The sequence below is a fragment of the Sphaerodactylus townsendi genome, linkage group LG13 (genome assembly GCF_021028975.2).
Source record: "Sphaerodactylus townsendi isolate TG3544 linkage group LG13, MPM_Stown_v2.3, whole genome shotgun sequence".
NCBI lineage: Eukaryota > Metazoa > Chordata > Lepidosauria > Squamata > Sphaerodactylidae > Sphaerodactylus > Sphaerodactylus townsendi.
The window spans coordinates 40912535-40929072 of NC_059437.1; the positions used below are offsets into that span (position 1 = coordinate 40912535).

At 45.4% G+C, this 16538-nt stretch overlaps 1 long non-coding RNA gene across 2 annotated transcripts in view; it reads left to right on the forward strand.

The window, feature by feature from the left end:
* LOC125442750 overlaps window positions 1-15960 on the forward strand; it is a 43747-nt gene extending 27787 nt beyond the window's left edge. The window contains exons 3-6 of one of the 2 annotated variants that reach the window (XR_007246031.1): window positions 8809-9177; window positions 11135-11224; window positions 14364-14459; window positions 15356-15960. This is a non-coding gene — a long non-coding RNA (uncharacterized LOC125442750). The remainder of the gene's footprint in view (window positions 1-8808; window positions 9178-11134; window positions 11225-14363; window positions 14460-15355) is intronic. The other variant, XR_007246032.1, reaches the window with a different exon arrangement.
* The last annotated feature ends 578 nt before the right edge of the window (window positions 15961-16538 follow it).

The following is a 16538-nucleotide window of genomic DNA, read 5'->3' on the forward strand; positions in this document are numbered from 1 at the left end:
AGAGATTCCACCTAAACATTAGGAAAAAATTCCTGACAGTAAGGGCTGTTCGACAGTAGAATGCACTACCTCGGAGTATGGTGAAGTCTCCATCCTTTGGAGATTTTTAGAGAGGCTGGACGGCCATCTGTCAGGAGTGCTTTCATTATGCCTTCCTGCATTGTAGGAGGTTGGACTTGATGGCCCTTGGGATCTCATTCCGCACATGCAGAATAATGCACTTTCAAACTGCTTTCAGTGCTCTTTGAAGCTGTGCGGAATGGCAAAATCCACTTGCAAACAGTTGTGAAAGTGGTTTGAAAATGCATTATTTTGCGTGTGCGGAATGAGCCTATGATTCTACCGGATCCATTTAGCTGGAGATGTGGGCGATTGAACCTGTGATCTTCTACATGGCAAACAAATGCTCTCCCACTGAGTCCCAGCCAAACACTGAAGACCAAACACACACACACACACACACGTGCGCGCGCGCGCGCATGCACAGGCACAGGCACAGGCACACACCACGTATGTTTTGCTCAGGAGTCAGTTCCATTTATTTGTATTCAAGGCACTTGACTGCAGCCTCGAATGAATTAGTAAGAAAACACACCAGGGGATAAGAAGAGCTTTCCTGGTCCATGTAGCTTCGCACCCTGTTTTTCCTAATCTTCTGGGAAACACAAGCAGGATATGGCATCTTCCTCCGCTGTTGCCGGGGTGCATCTGATAGTTCGAGTCGGGCTGACTCCGAAAGTAACAGAGAGCTGTGGTGGCTAGAAGCGCTGACAGACCTCTTCTGCACACATTTGGCTAATACCCTTTTGAAATCCTCCCTGGCTGCTAGTTCCACCACAGTTTTCTATGGCCCCTTCCGCACACACAAAATAATGCATTTTCAAACCACTTTCACAACTGTTTGCAAGTGGATTTTGCTATTCCGCACAGCTTCAAAGAGCACTGAAAGCAGTTTGAAAGTGCATTATTCTGCATGTGCAGAATGAGCCTATGAGTCAATTTTCATTTTCAAAAACCGGGGGGGTGGGGGGGCTACGCTTACTTTTGAAAAAAAATTTTTTAACAGTCGGGCTTTTCAGGATGGGAGATCCAAGACGAATTACATAGCACAAATCAACCAATAGGAGAATTAAGAGTTTAGATTTATACTCCACTTTCTTGAAGGAGTCCCAAAGAGACTTTAAAACTTCCTCTTTTCCTCTCCCCACAACAACACCTTGTGAGGCTGGTGAGGCTGAGAGAGTTTTCAGAGAATTGTGACTAACCCAAGATTAATGGAGGCTTAATGTAGAGGTTTAATGTAGAGGAATCAAACTCGGTTCTCCAGATTAAAGTCCACAGCCCGTAACCAGTACCCGGCACTGACTAGGGGACATTTACTGAACAGTATGATAGGGTTTGGATTACAGAAATCTGAAAACAAAGCAGAAATCTAAAACAGAGCTGAAACAAAGCAGGAGCATATGTCAGATGGTGTGGAATACTACCTAATTTGCTGCATGCTTAGTAACTGGATCATAGAATCATAGGCTGATTCTGCATGGGCCAAAAAAAGCAGTGTGAAAACGGTATGAAAACAGTATAAACCCTTTTACACCGTTTTAAACCCTTTTACACCATTTTCACACTGTTTTCACACTGCTGTTTTTGACCCATGCGGAATCAGCCATAGAGTTGGAAGTAACCACAAGGACCATCCAGTCCAACCCCCTGCAATGCAGGAACACACAATCAAAGCGCTCCGGACACATGTTCACCTAGTCTCTGTTTAAAAACCTCCAAAGAAGGGACTGTAGTACAGTGCCTATCTCTTTACCAATGCAACTTTCTAAACTCAAATCCCACTTTGTTGAGTGAGTGCGCAAAAGAAGGAAAGTCTTCGCTGACTTCTTTGCTGACTTAGAGCAAGGGGATACAACTTAATTGTCAAACTTAATAGTTCAGGTCCACCTTAAAGCGACCATCAAGTTAGTTTTGGCGTTCTTCAGACCGGTCTCTGTCCTCCTCAGCAGTACTCCATGCTGTATCAGTATGTCTATAGCGTGATCAGTCATGAGTCATAGGAGCTCAAAATTCGTAAGATTCCAATTTAATTTCTGACACGAACTTGCTGGGTGGCCTCAGGATCAGCCTTTCCTTTGCTGGATGGGGAGTAACAATAATGTTCTGTTCTGCATGCCCTGTTGGATTACCATATCCTGATTTGGATGGCTCAGGTCAGACTGATCTGGTCAGATCTCAGAAGCCAAGCCGGTCCACTCCTGACTTTGTATTATTTGGAGATCACCCAGGAATGCCAGAGTCATTGTACGGAGGAAGGCAATGACTAACCACCTCTCAAATTGCCTTGAAAACCCAGTTCTTATATGTGTGCCAATTTGCCATCAAGTCTTATGTTCTTATGTTCTCAAGTCACAGCCAACTTATGGCAACCCCACAGGATTTTCAAGGCAAGGGATGTTCAGAGGTTGGTGGCACCACATTGGTTCCCCTATGTTAGGAGCCTTCCACTCAAATCTTGGGAATTATCATCATCAACAACAAAAAGATGGGATGGCCAATGAGCAATACATCAGCATTTGGACTAAGCAAATCTGAGGAGGTTTTCAAGGCAAAAGATGTTTAGAGGTGGTTTGCCATTGCCTGCCTCCCCATGAACGGAGAGAGTTCTGAGGAAACTGTGACGGGTCCCAGCAAGCTTCATGTGGAAGAGTGGGGAATCCAATCCATTCTCCAAATAAGAGTCTGCCTGCTCTTAACCGCACACACACTGTCTCTCCTACTCCTCTGCATAGCGACCCTGGTATTCCTTGATGGTCTTCCATCCCAGTTCTAACCAAGACCGACTCTCCTTAGATTCTGAGATCTGATTAGATCCGGCTGACCTGGCCCATCCAAGTCCCACCCTGTTAATGGGCAAAATTAGGAAGATGCATTGATACAGACCTAGAGATAGCAATTTACACCACTATATTGCTATCCAACACTGCAGGTGTACACCATTTAACTACTGTGTTTAAAAACTCATGCTTGCTTGCAGTCCTGAGTTTGCTGCCTTTCAGATTTCCTTAGTCCAAATGCTATTGAATTGCTCATTGGGCATCCCATCTTTTTGTTGTTGATGATGATGATGATCATTTCCAGGATTTGAGTGGAAGGCTCCTAAGAAGATAGAGGTAAGGTATGGATATCTGCTAGGGCAGTGATGGCGAACCTATGGCACGGGTGCCAGAGGTGGCACTCAGAGCCCTCCCTGTGGGCACGCGCAAACAGAGTCACCTCCCCCCCACACACATCTAGGCTGGCCTGGGCCACCGAGCTCGATTATTAGCATTAAACCTAAGATCTAGTTTTGGGGAAGCAGTGTAGGTAACCCTGTTAAGTGCTGTTAAACCCCACTGATTTTCATGCGAAGAACTAAAGCACAATCCTTTACCTGGGAGTAAGCTTGGTTGCTGGCAATGGGGCTTGCTTCTGAGTAAACCCTCCTAGGGTCATGATTCATCTGTTGGAAGAGTTGCACTGTTGCTTCAAAGCAAAGCCACTGACTACCACCAAGCTTACTCCTGAGTAATGCATGCCTCGGAGCCAACCGTTTTTCTAAACTGAAAGCTCAGTATTCAGGTTAAATTGCCGTGTTGGCACTTTGTGATAAATAAATGGGTTTGGGGTTGCAATTTGGGCACTTGGTCTCGAAAAGGTTCGCCATCCCTGTGCTAGGGCGAAGTCCCTTCAGTCAAATAAACTGATATTGCAAGATGCGAGTTCAGGACATCAGGCGACTCAACCAGCCCCATCCAAAGGCTCCTTCACCGCTGTACATTCGGTGATCTACGTCGTAGCAAACCGCCAAGCCCTGGTTTGCTGTTTCCCTTTGACAAGAGGGAGATAGCAGGTGCATGGAGGGACTCAGATATGTCATATCCAAAAGGACGGGACGTCATCCGGGGCAAGGGCAGTCCGCCTAGACATCTCCAGACCGAGATGTCCCCGTCCTTGTGCCAAGAAAGAATTCAAAAAGAGACTCCAGCACGAAGCTGCTGAGTTTGGAGCTGATCTGCAAATTTTTACCCTGTCCTGCGGGGAGTGGCAATTTTACTGTGGAAAGTAATTATCTCTCCTCGCCACGGTTTATTCATCTTGCTCTGCTGATTCCTGGCTGGGTGGGTGTGATCCACGCCCACTGCGGTTGGTTTTTTCACTCTTTGCCCGGATCGCTTTATCATCGGGCATCTGCAAAGCCATGAGAAAGGGTTTGTCCCGCTTGGCTGCTTTCCCTCCCGATGTAACCCTTGCGAGCTACAGTCCTTTTGCCCCTGAACTGTCGTCTGCAAGAAATACTAGCGGGGGTGGGGGGAGGGAGGGAGATATGTGTTTTCGCACTCCTATATTCCAGCTGGGTGACCTTGAGCTAGTCACAGTTCTTCAGAACTCCCTCAGCCCCACCTACCTCACAAGGTGTCTGTTGTAGGGAGAGGAAGGGGAAGGAGCTTGTAAGCCACCTTGAGTCTCCTTACAGGAGAGAAAGTGGAGTAAAAATCCAAACTTCCTTTTCTTTCTTTCTTTCTTTCTTTCTTTCTTTCTTTCTTTCTTTCTTTCTTTCTTTCTTTCTTTCTTTCTTTCTTTCTTTCTTTCTTTCTTTCTTTCTTTCTTTCTTTCTTTCTTTCTTTCTTTCTTTCTTTCTTCCTAATGCGTAGGATTTCAGCCTTAACTGTGCTCTAAAAATTAAATTAGGCTAGTAGAACCTTCCAATCCAAGAACACTGATTCCAGGCAGCATAAACTTTCTTGAGTCAGAGCTTAATTCCATGGAGTGAATACAGCCAAAGCAGCTATACAGAAAAGGAGGTGGGGTTGGATGAGACACGAGAAGAGGCCCGTGCAAAAATACCAGTAGGTAAAAGACTAATCAGCCCATTCAGAGTGGGTGAGAACCACTCCCAGATTTAATATGGGCTGGGCAGGATTAACCAAAATCGAATTATGTAAAACGTCAAGCAGAGTCAATAGGGTGGCAACAAAAACCTATAAAGATAGTGAAATAATTAACATCTGCAAAGTGTGGATCCTGCTGAGGCATTGGCACCTCCAGTGCGTGCGGAAACCAAGGTCTTTATTCAAGCCTGGGAGGGGAAGGAATAATGATAAACCTCTTGATGAATTTAGTTTTGCACTTTCGCTTTAGACTCTCCCTTTGAAGCTCTTTCCACGGTCTAAAAAAGAGGAGGATACACACCCAAGTCAGGTGGCCAAAAGTAGTCTGGGTGGCTTAAGTCCTCTGATTTTGCACACTGACCTTGATTGCGGTTGTCATTATACGGGGAGGGAAAAGGCTGGGGTTCAAAAGTTCTACACAAAGGAACAAGAACAGCCTTTCCTCGGAACTAAAGCTTTATCTACTTCGACTTCTTTCCCGCAAGGCAGCATTGCAACACTCTTCCTATCATGTTTGTGTGTATCAGTCAGTTGGCCCCGGGTAGACTGCTCTTCAACATGGAGGCTCCATTCTTCATCAACCCTTCTGATAGCTGCTGAACCTGTGCGCCATTTGCCTGTCACTATATTTCATCACAGCTAGATCTCATAGCAATGAATGGCGTTAAGCGAGTTGGGCATTGTGTGAAGAACTTTGGCCTCTTTCGAATCTGGTGCCCAGCAACTTCAACTTTGACCTCGATTTCGGATAGTACTGGACACAAGCATCCTAGCCATCTTTCTTCCTAAACAAACAAAGCCCCCAATTCTTAAGCCTTTTCTCTTAATATGACTTCACACATTCTGCAGCTGAGCCCCAGCCCCCAACAGTCTAACCATCTGTTCTGCCAAAGGAGTAGGCACTGGCAGGGATTGTCTCGAAGCTGTTTCTTGGCCTCTGGTCCTGTGCTGTGGAGAAGGGCAGCAGAACTAGACTCTCCAGGGAACCCCCAGTGCATGCAGAGGAACAGCAGGGTCTATGTTGTTTGCTCTCTGGCACTGCATTCGTAGAACCCCTGAGTCAGGAGGCCAAAGCTATGTTTAATTTGGTAATCATTGTGGAACACAGTGGATTCCATGATATCCACCGTTCCTATCCAATGGTTTCTTTGGAGGGCTGGATTTCTTCTGCTGGTCCCTTTAGTATCGCCCAGGGTAATAGTGACATTTATTTGTTTGTTTGTTTGTTTGTTTGTTTGTTCAATTTCTTAACCGCCCTCCCCCAAAGGGCTCAGGGCGGTGCACAACATAATTATAAAACATTAAAACTATTATACTGGTTCTGGTGGGTTTTCTGGGCTGTGTGGCCGTGATCTGGTGGATCTTGTTCCTAACATTTCGCCTGCATCCCTGTGGCATCTTCAGAGATATATCACAAAGAAAAGTCTGTTTCACACTGTGAAACACATTGATACACCTCTGTGATACACCACTGTGAAACAGACTTTTCTCTGTGATACACCTCTGAAGATGCCAGCCACAGATGCTGGCGAAACGTTAGGAACAAGATCCACCAGACCACGGCCACACAGCCCGGAAAACCAGTTGAATCTGGCCGTGAAAGCCTTCAACAAAACTATTATAATTTAAAACCATTTAAAACACTGACAGAATTTCTAGAGAACTTCTATCCAAAACAAGCATTTGATTTCTCGTGGTGTAGTGGTTAAGAGCACGTGCACTCTAATCTGGAGAACTGGGTTTGATTCCCCGCTCTGCCACTTGAGCTGTGGAGGCTTATCTGGTGAACTAGATTAGCTTGTGCACTCCAACACATGCCAGCTGGGTGACCTTGAGCTAGTCACAGTTCTTTGGAGCTCTCTCAGTCCCACGGTCCCACCCACCTCACAGGGTGTTTGTTGTGAGGGGGGAAGGGAAAAGAGTTTGTAAGCTCCTTTGAGTCTCCTTACAGGAGAGAAAGGGGATATGAATCCATCTCCTCTTCCTTCTCCTTCTTCTCCAAATCGGAAGTTAAACAGAAGGAAAGGATGGGAGGGTGACTTGGCAAAGAGTCCAATAGCATCCTTTCTCCCCCCTCTGCCCTTTTAAAAATGTTGCTTAATGGTTCCCAGCCTAACACGAAGCTCCAGAGCAATAGCCAGAGCAGCAGAAATTTAAGGGGCGCTCAGACACCTTGAAGGCTTTAAAATAAAAAAAAAAAGATACTACAAAAGCATTCCTGGAATAATTGCTCCAGGCATATGTTGCATCTTGGGAAGACTGTTAGTCCAAAACTCTTTTCTGATCTTTATGAGCCTACGTGGTGTGGTAGATAATGGTTGCAGTTTGAGATTTTGATCTGGGAGAAACCGGTTCAGACTCCAGTCTGCCATGGAAGCTTGATGTGTGATCTTGGGACAGGCTCAGGCTAACCCATCTCACAGGGTTGTTGTGAGGAGAACATAAGACTGGTGAGGTACACTGCCCTCAGCTGCTTGGAGGAAGAACTGCATAAAAACATAGTAAATATTGGTAAATGGAATCGCTGGAGCCTGAGGAAGAGGGCCAGATGGAGGGTGTAGTCCAGATGTTCATGGACTACAATTCCCATCAGCCCCTGTCAGCATGGTCCATTGGACTGGCAATCTGCCTGTGCACTGGCAAAGGAGTCAAATGCACCAGCACAACCTTGTGCCAGTGTAACCCCTATGTTAAGAATCGGATGACGCCGAAAGGGGTGGAGACTGAAAGAAACAGAAGGTTGCAGAACTCATGAAGTTGGAGGAAGCGAGGCTGGGATCTTGTCTGATTATTATAAGCTCTTAACACCTTTTTAAAGGAAACCTCAATGTTGTTGGGAACTAGTGGGAAGGGAGATGTTTATTTCTGCTATATTGTAAACGTTAGAATTTATTGTTTCAGGGTTTTGTGTGTGTAATTGGTGAGAGTTCTTTTGGGGACCTTCATCCTCTCAGTTCCAGTACACCAAGTATTCTGGAGTCTTCATGAGCCACCCTCTTGCAGGAAGAAATGGACTTGGCATTATCAGACTGTAATTAGAGAGTCTTGAAATGAAACTTATTCTGGACCTTGAATTGTTATGTTAAGAATACTTGATTACTGTTATATGTTAAGAAAAAGTAAACAATTTTGTTTAAAATTCAGTTGTTGCGAAACTTCTTCCAAGTCCTGCCCCACTGAACCCACAAGCTGAAGTTACACCAGTTCCTATGGCCAATCACTCCCCCAATATGAATTGGGCTGCCCGTCTATATACCCTGGTCATACTCAATGCCTTCCACGTGAGACCCTGTTTCACCCTTTGAAATAGGACCTGTTCAGCTAGATTGGTGTGGGAGCCTTGTGTATCCAACCTAGTGTTCCTCATGAGCAGGTGTATGCTGGGTGGTTGTCACCTTTCCATCACCCCACCTGTGCTAAGGGATGGAATTATATCCTTACAAGATATCAGCAATCTCCTTTTGCCTGTTGAATATTCTAAATAGCTGGCTGAGCAATACAGGACAGAATGTCATTTCTTTATTTAATGCCTCTAATATTTATTGCTTCTCCCCCCCCTTGTCTATCTTTCCATACTTTTGCTGATTCTCAGAATCTGCCTTCAATTTTGCTGAAATTAAATTCTAAGAACACTCCACCCCCATACCTGGCACCCTGAAATCCAATTTCTTGAATTAAAGCTATAAAATCATTTGCTACCCACAGGCAAACTTAAATTCACACCCTTTTATGCCTACATCCTCACTATTAAAACTATCTAGGTGAGGGAGTTTTGCCAGGTGATGCTGTTCAAACCCCAGAACCAGTGCGATCTAAAAAGCTGCCTTTGCTAAGAGATTTCACTTCAACCCCACCCTCTCTGTCTCTCCCACAGAGCCTATCAAAGCAATGCAAAACACACCACAGTCTCCAAGGAAACTATCTGGTGGATCACAATACAGGATTCCAGAGATGGTCCCTCCTTTTTCACCTGGCTCAGGGCCCTGTCTTTCCTTTCTTCTCACCCGCCCTTCATGTTGCTGATCCTGTTGGTCACTTGGATTTAAAAAAAAAACACTTTTCAAGAGAGCAACCTTCCATCAAGTAGAAATCTTCATTTGCTTTTGCCAAGGAGAATGTAAAGCAACTGCGAAACAAGTCCAAACAGTTTTGATCAAAGATGAGTATGACAGCAAAATACTAGAGTTTAGAGAGTCCCGTTGTTCCCAGATGTAGAAATCACTGCCATCCAATGATGTTGGCTGTAAGTCTCCCCAGTCTGGATATTCTAAGAGTTCTGCAAGATTTTTTTTTGCTGATATCATTCATGGTATCAGCAGCCATTTGCATAATTGCTTTTCTTTAGAAGTGTGCTAACACATGAGCCAGAAAAAGCAAGTTTGCCGAAGGTGCAGATAATAGCAGGCTTTTAACACAATACTTCAAAACTACAGATCAGAGTAGCATGTCATGCAATGAAGCAGTAATCAAGAAACACCAAGTCAGCTGTTCAAAAGTTTGCAATTGATGTGCTGTCATCTTTTCTTTTCCTTTTTGCCATCAAGTCACATTTGCCTTATGGTGGCCCCTGGTGAAGTTTTCAAGGCAAAAGATGTTCAGAGGTGGTTTGCCACTACCTGCCTCTGGGCCACGATCCTGGTATTCCATGGAGGTCTCCCATACAAATGCTGGCCAGAGTCAGGGCTGAGAGTGTGTGACCGGACCAAAGTCACCCCACAAGTTTCCCTGGAAGAGTGGGGATTCAAACTTGAGTTTTCAGGTTTTAGCCAAATGTAAGGGAACAGAAGTTAAATATTCAGATTTTCAGAACTTGGTTGAGTATCTACAATGAAGAAGAGGAAGAGGAGGAGGAGTTTGGATTTATACCCCACCTTTCCTGTAAGGAGACTCAAAGTGGCTTACAAGCTCCTTTCCCTTCTTCTCCCCACAACAGACACCTTCTGAGGCAGGTGGGGCTGAGAGAGTTCTGACTGTGACTAGCCCAAGGTCACCCAGCAGGAATGTAGGAGTGCGGAAACACATCTGGTCCATCAGATAAGCCTCTGACCACTCAGGTGGAGAAGTGGGGAATCAAACCTGGTTCTCCAGAGTAGAATCCACCTGCTCTTAACCACTACACCATACTGGCAAAGAAACATCAGTGACAGCCATACCCAGATTCGACAAAGCTGATGAATACATGAAGAGACCTGATGAATCAGCACAAATCAGACTATTGGTCCATCTGCGCCCATATCCCCTGCTCTAGGTGGCAGTGGCTCTCTAGGCAGAGATCTTCCCCATCACCTGACCCTTCTAATTGGAGATGCCACGGGTTCAGGCTGGGGCCTTCTGCATGCAAAGCAGATGCTCTATCACTAAGCCTAATCTCCACCACAAATAAAATAGGCCTTACCACACCCATTTAATCATCCTGTTATATATAAGGCTGTGGTGGTGACGACTCACTTCCAGCCAGAGGCGTAGCACCACCAGGGCAGGGTGGGATGCGACAGTCCGGGTGGAGCTGCCGAGGAGGTGTGGCCAGGCCATGGACGGGGTCTGGCGGGGGCAGGGCATGGGCATTCCGGGGCTGGGGTGGGCGGCACTGCGGCACTGCGGCAGGGACACAGGGTGAGCACACGCCCTGGGTGGTGTTTCCCCTTGCTCCGCCTCTGCTTCCAGCCAATTGCCACATACATACAGCTTGGGGGTGGGGCTTACACAGAATGGGTTAAAAACAATACGGACAAAACAGTGGAATGTGATGGTTACTCACACCCTCCCATGCTCATCCTTCTCTCCCACTGCAGTATAATTACAGTCACTGTACAGTTTGCAGCTGCCAGAGGAGGAGCAGGTGCAAGTGTTGGCCACAATTGCACTGTTAACTGTTGCGTGCCAATGTAGGCATCTGGGAAGAGGAGGAGGAGGAGGAGGCAGATGGTGACACAAGGCCAAGGAGGGAGGAGAGGCAGGAGGGGTTGCTCCCCTCACTGGCTGCCTTTAGCTCTTGCATGCTGATGTAGGTGCCTGGGAAGAGGATGAGAATGAAGGGGGAGCTGGTGATGTGGGGCCAAGGGGGGAAGAAAGGCAGGAATGGTTGGCCCCCTTGGAGGGTACCATTGACCCACCAACAGTATTCTAGAGCCGGTTGTATTTGTTCATACAATGGGCTTTACTGCTAGTATATAACATAAACGTTTTTCTAATTCTTTCAGAGGATGAGCATGTTTCTATTGCCAAACAAGGCATGGTTTTTCTACATGGACATAAACAAGTATCTCACGAGATAAATCTCAGCGCTATGGGTAATGCATCCATTTAGAGCCTTCCAGCTTAGAAGAAACTGAAGAGTTCTAGCAATGGGCGCACAACATTCTTTTTACAATTAGTGGTATTTCTGTCAATTAAAAATGTAATGAAATATGTTTTATTATTTTGAGCTGTTTTTGTCGAACTTTGTCCTCCATTTTGGATTCTGGGCGGGCAACAAAGGACTGCAAGACAGCTATCCAAAATTGGCCCCTTTCCCAGGTTTGGCTCACTGGGAAATTCAGTTTGGCTCACTGGGAAATTCATCCTCACTGGGAATTTCAGTTGTTTTCACCTGTGCAGGTGTGTGTGGTGTAGCACCTATTTGGATCGGAGCTATAAACAAAAATATAAACACAGCCCAGTCCCGTTTCTTCCACAAAATTATGGGCTTACCAAATTGTGCTTCATATGCAGCCCTATGTTTAGAACTCGGGCAAATATCATATGCCACGATGGCCTGGCTGAGAACTGTCAGATACTGGCTACGTATCCACTATTTGCAGGATCACTCCAGTTTGTTACACCTCATGCTTTCCGACTATGCAAATTCTAGGTGGCTGAAACTAGTTGAGGGAAAAATCAACACTCTTGGCTTTTCATTAGAGTCGTTAGTCCCTCTTTCCTATCAGAACATATAGCTGCTTGAAAAAACTAAGCTATTAGAACAAGAGTATCGATATGATAACAGCTATGCAGGGAACGGTTCCCCTGACCCTGCTTATTCCAATTGAACAAGGACACATGGCCAATTATTTACAGTGGATCACCAACCCTAAATTAAGAAGAGCTTTAACACTGGCCAGATTCAATCTAATGCCTTCTATGCTGCTCTCTATGGCAGATATCAACAAATTGATAAACAGAGGAGGCTATGTCCATGCAATATGGGTCAGGAGACACTCGATCATACCCTCTTTCATTGTGTATATTTGCAAAAAAATCAGAATGTCACAATCTGCACTTATCCCATTTCTGTATAACAATCTAACTGATGCTCTTAAGATACCTATGCTTTTGAACAACATGGATCCCACAGTGTGTGAGAATGTAGCAAAATTTCTGCTAACAATAATAGACATAAGTCTAGATGAATACCAACCAATGTCTATGTATTATGACCACATATAGCCAGCAGTAATTTTGCTAGCTTCTGTCAGTATCCGATGACGTTTAAGTGAGTTAACTTAGCTGAAGGAATGTCCTATAGTTACAGAAGGACCATGTATATATTTTAGTATTTAGTATTTTAGTACCAGTGTCTATAATTGTGAGCAATAATGGGCAAATTTTGTATGCTGATTTTGTATGTTTATTTTATGCCAATAAAGGCTTGTGAATACTGAAGGTGTGTGTGGTGGACACCCTAAGGAAGATTTAACGATTCAGTGACTTTTGTTTGGGAGCTGATGGCCCCGTTTTCTGCTCGGTTTCAGTTTCAAAACTTTCTGATTCCCTTCTTTTCTCCCTGTTTCTTTGAGGGCAGTGGGGAGGAATATTTGAAAGCACAAGCATTTAGGTTGGGTTTTCATGTGCTATATGTGACTACTAGAGGATGGAGACAAAGAAAGCTACATCCACTTGTCTTGCCTGCTGTGGCAACTTGACTTTTTTCAATTTCCAGAAGTCAGCAAACGGAAAATCTAATTTTCACTCAAACTTCTTTTCTTTTTGGGATTGCTCTGAGACAATCATGTTTATGTAACTTTAGCCATGATCAATGAATTAATAGAAAAGCAGGGTGTATGTCTGATAAGACATAAGATGAGAACAATGAGAAAATGGATCCAGTGGGATGCAGTCGCTTAACTAAGTAGACCCAGATTCAAATCTCTACCTGGCCAACAACCCACTGGGTGACCAGATACACTCTCAGTCGCCCTAACCTAGTTTGATGTGGTTTGACATGAAGGTAAACTGGTGGAAAGGAGAGCAATCCATGCTGCTCTGAAATCATCAGAGGAAGAGTAGGATGGGCTACTTATATAATTCATTAACATGCAAATTAACAACAACAAACCCTCAACCAATGTCCCAACACTGTCTTGACCATGAACACGGTCTGCACACCCATTGGTTGGGGGTTCATCATGGAACTAAAAAATCATGGCAGGGGAATGCCGCCTTGTGATCCGCTGCCCTGCTGCCCCCAAACAACCTCTCCATTGCTTTGCCTGCCCTCTAACCTCCCCCCCAACCAAGCCTCCATAGCAGGGAAGCAGCACCTTGTGGGTCACTGCCCCACCACACTCCCAACAGCCACCTTGTTGCCCCACCTCTCCCACCAACTGAGACAACCCCTTTCTCCCGCACTCCCTCCCAACAGCCTTCTACACTTAACTGTTTTCCTGGCATTGGGGCCCCCATCTCCCTTCCCAAGACCTGCTGGCCTTGGAAAGCAAGGTGGGGGGAGAAGTAGGCTGGTTATACATTCAGGATTGCCCTTCTCACTCCACCTCTCAAACCTGGGGGCCTTGGAAAGTGGGGGTGAGGGGAAGACAGCACGATCCTGCCTGTGGGATGGAGCTAGCTCTGTCCCACATGCAGGATCACCCTCCCCACCCCACTTCCAAAAGCCTGGAGGCCTTGGCAAACAAGGTGTGGGGGGAAAGACAGTATGGGGGTGCTTATGAAGATGGGGGAGCTCTCTCCATCTTCACAGGCACCCTGGTGGCTCCCCCCATTTCCTAAGTCAGGATCCCAACTTTGCAATGGGTGGCAGTAGGGTACCTGTGAAGATGGGGAGAGTTTCTCCCATCTCCTTAGGCACCCTCCCCCTGTTTGCAAATCTGGATCCCGGCTTTGCAAAGAGGGGGGAGCCAGCAGGGCCAAGTGGGGAGGAAAGGAAGGAGGAGCTGCCCCCTAGAGACATTGTTCCCACCAACAGCTTTCTAGTTTTCAAACCACTTTGAATTAGTTCGTGCAACGAGTTTTACTGCTAGTGTGTTAAATAAGCAAGGCTGAGACTGGGTAGATGCAGATGAAGATAGGGCTCCTGTAGCCCGACTGGTTATGCAGCAGAGTTTACTTCAGCAACTACAGATTTGCAGTTCAGCTTGGTTTAAATTTAACCCAACTTTCTTCCAACTTACTTCACCTTGAACCGGAATTTCTTCATTTTTCTCACCCTTTCAGGATGACTGGTACCAGCTCAGATTCTGTCTTCTACACAAGGACTACAATTTCAGGAAACCATTATATATAATTGCTCTAGACTGAAAGGGGCAAGAGGTGAGATTAACCTGGATTACGTGTTGCAGATTTGGGCTAAAAATATCCCATGTGATACATTAGCTAGAATGTCACCCTAAATTGAACCCCCACCCCAGTTCATTAATAAATCTCACTCTGGGGCCTTGGGCCATTCTCACTCTTAGCCTAATCTACCTCACAGGGCTGATGAGAGGACATAACAAAGAACCCTATGGTGTAGTGGTCAAGAGCAGGTGGATTCTAATCTGGAGAACCGGGTTTGATTCCCCACTCCTCCATCTGAGTGGCAGAGGCTTATCTGGTGAACCAGATGTGTTCCTGCACCCCTACATTTCTGCTGGGTGACCTTGGGCTAGTCACAGTTCTTTGGAACCCTTTCAGCCCCACCTGCCTCACAAGGCATCTGTTATGGGGAGAGGAAGGGAAAGGAGCTTGTAAACTGCACTGAATCTCCTTACAGGAGAGAAAGGTGGGGTATAAATCCAAACTCTTCTCCTTCTTATCCTGCTCTGAACTGTTTTGAAAAAGGATGCAGATAAAAGTCTGCATAGAATATAGATAAAGGCGGGGTTTTAGTCTGATAATAACACAGCAAAACTAAGGCTCATTCCGCACATGCAGAATAATGCTCTTTCAAACTGCTTTCAGTGCTCTTTGAAGCTGTGCAGAATAGCAAAATCCACTTTCAAGAAGTTGTGAAAGTGGTTTGAAAATGCTTTATTTTGCCTGTGCAGAAGGGGCCTACGTAACAGTCTGCTTTTCCTGAAGTTTGTATCAGCGCCATAGCATTGCTTCCGTTGGCAGAATAAAAGTTTTTTTCTTTATGTCTGTTTAAAAAATTAGAATCCCTGTCCACAATATGCCCTTCATAATGATGCAACACACCCTTTGCAGCTGATTTTATTTTCTTGCAGCAATTCAGCATCATCAGAGAGAAGCACAACTGCAGATGGAAAACTCTTTCTTTGCTCCCAGAACTGGACCACCTCCCTCTGATGCTGCACTTCTTTCACGAGTTGAGACCAGCTACTAGAGGAGCACAGCGGAAGAAATACATTTGTGAGAAACAGGATACAAAACATGAAACACAGTGCAATCTTAGAGAAAGACACTCCACTGAAATGAATGGACTTAGGTCAGTGGTGGGATTCAGCAGGTTCACACCTCTTTGGCAGAACCGGTTGTTAAAATGGTAAACAATGCAGTCCAATTTCACTGCACTTTGCAGCTGTGCAGAATAGCAAAATCCACTTGCAAACAATTGTGGCAGTGGACTGAAAATGCATTCTTCTGCATGTGCGGAAGGGGGCTTAGACTGGAGTAACTCTCTTTAGAATTGCTGGATAAATATGCAGCTCTTTGTAGGATGCTGGGAAGTATACAAATGGGGAGTCAAAGTAGCATCTGCACAACCTGGTCACACCACAAAATCTCTCCCATTTGGAATTCAGTGAAATCTGCCCCCCCCCCCCCGCTCCGCCCTGCCCCTTTGGCAAAATTCTGGGTAAGAATCTTTGAAACTAATCGCTAAAAGACAATTCAAGTAGAATAGGAATGATGTGTATTGGATTGATTGATGTGATCGTATATCAGAATTCCCTGTTTCTATTGAGTCTTTAGTCAGACCTAGAGTGAACAAGTTATTTTTAAATAAAAGATTCAGTTAATACATTGACTCTTCATTGGCTGGGTGATACAGTTTTGTGTTGAACCTAGAACAAGCAAATAAACAAACCTCAATATCTCCCTTGGAAATTCAGGGCTGTGCCCTGCAAAAAAAGAGGATGTTTTAATGGAAAACTCAGCACTGCCATTTAGTGGTTACTGCATTGTTTTGATGAAATCAAAATAGTCTTTAATCTCTGGGTAGCTGTTTAAAGTAATGCCTCTTCACATGTGAGTCCAAGCAGCAGTGGCATATTTGCCTAGGGACAGGGGGTACCCTCTGTCCCTGGGCACCAGTGATTCTCCACTCCTCCACATGAAGCCTGCTTGGTGACATTGGGCTAGTCACAGTTCTGGCAGAACTCTCTCAGCCCAACATAGAATGTGGTCCTTCTGCATGGAGCCATGTACCCCACTGCTAAGCTACACATG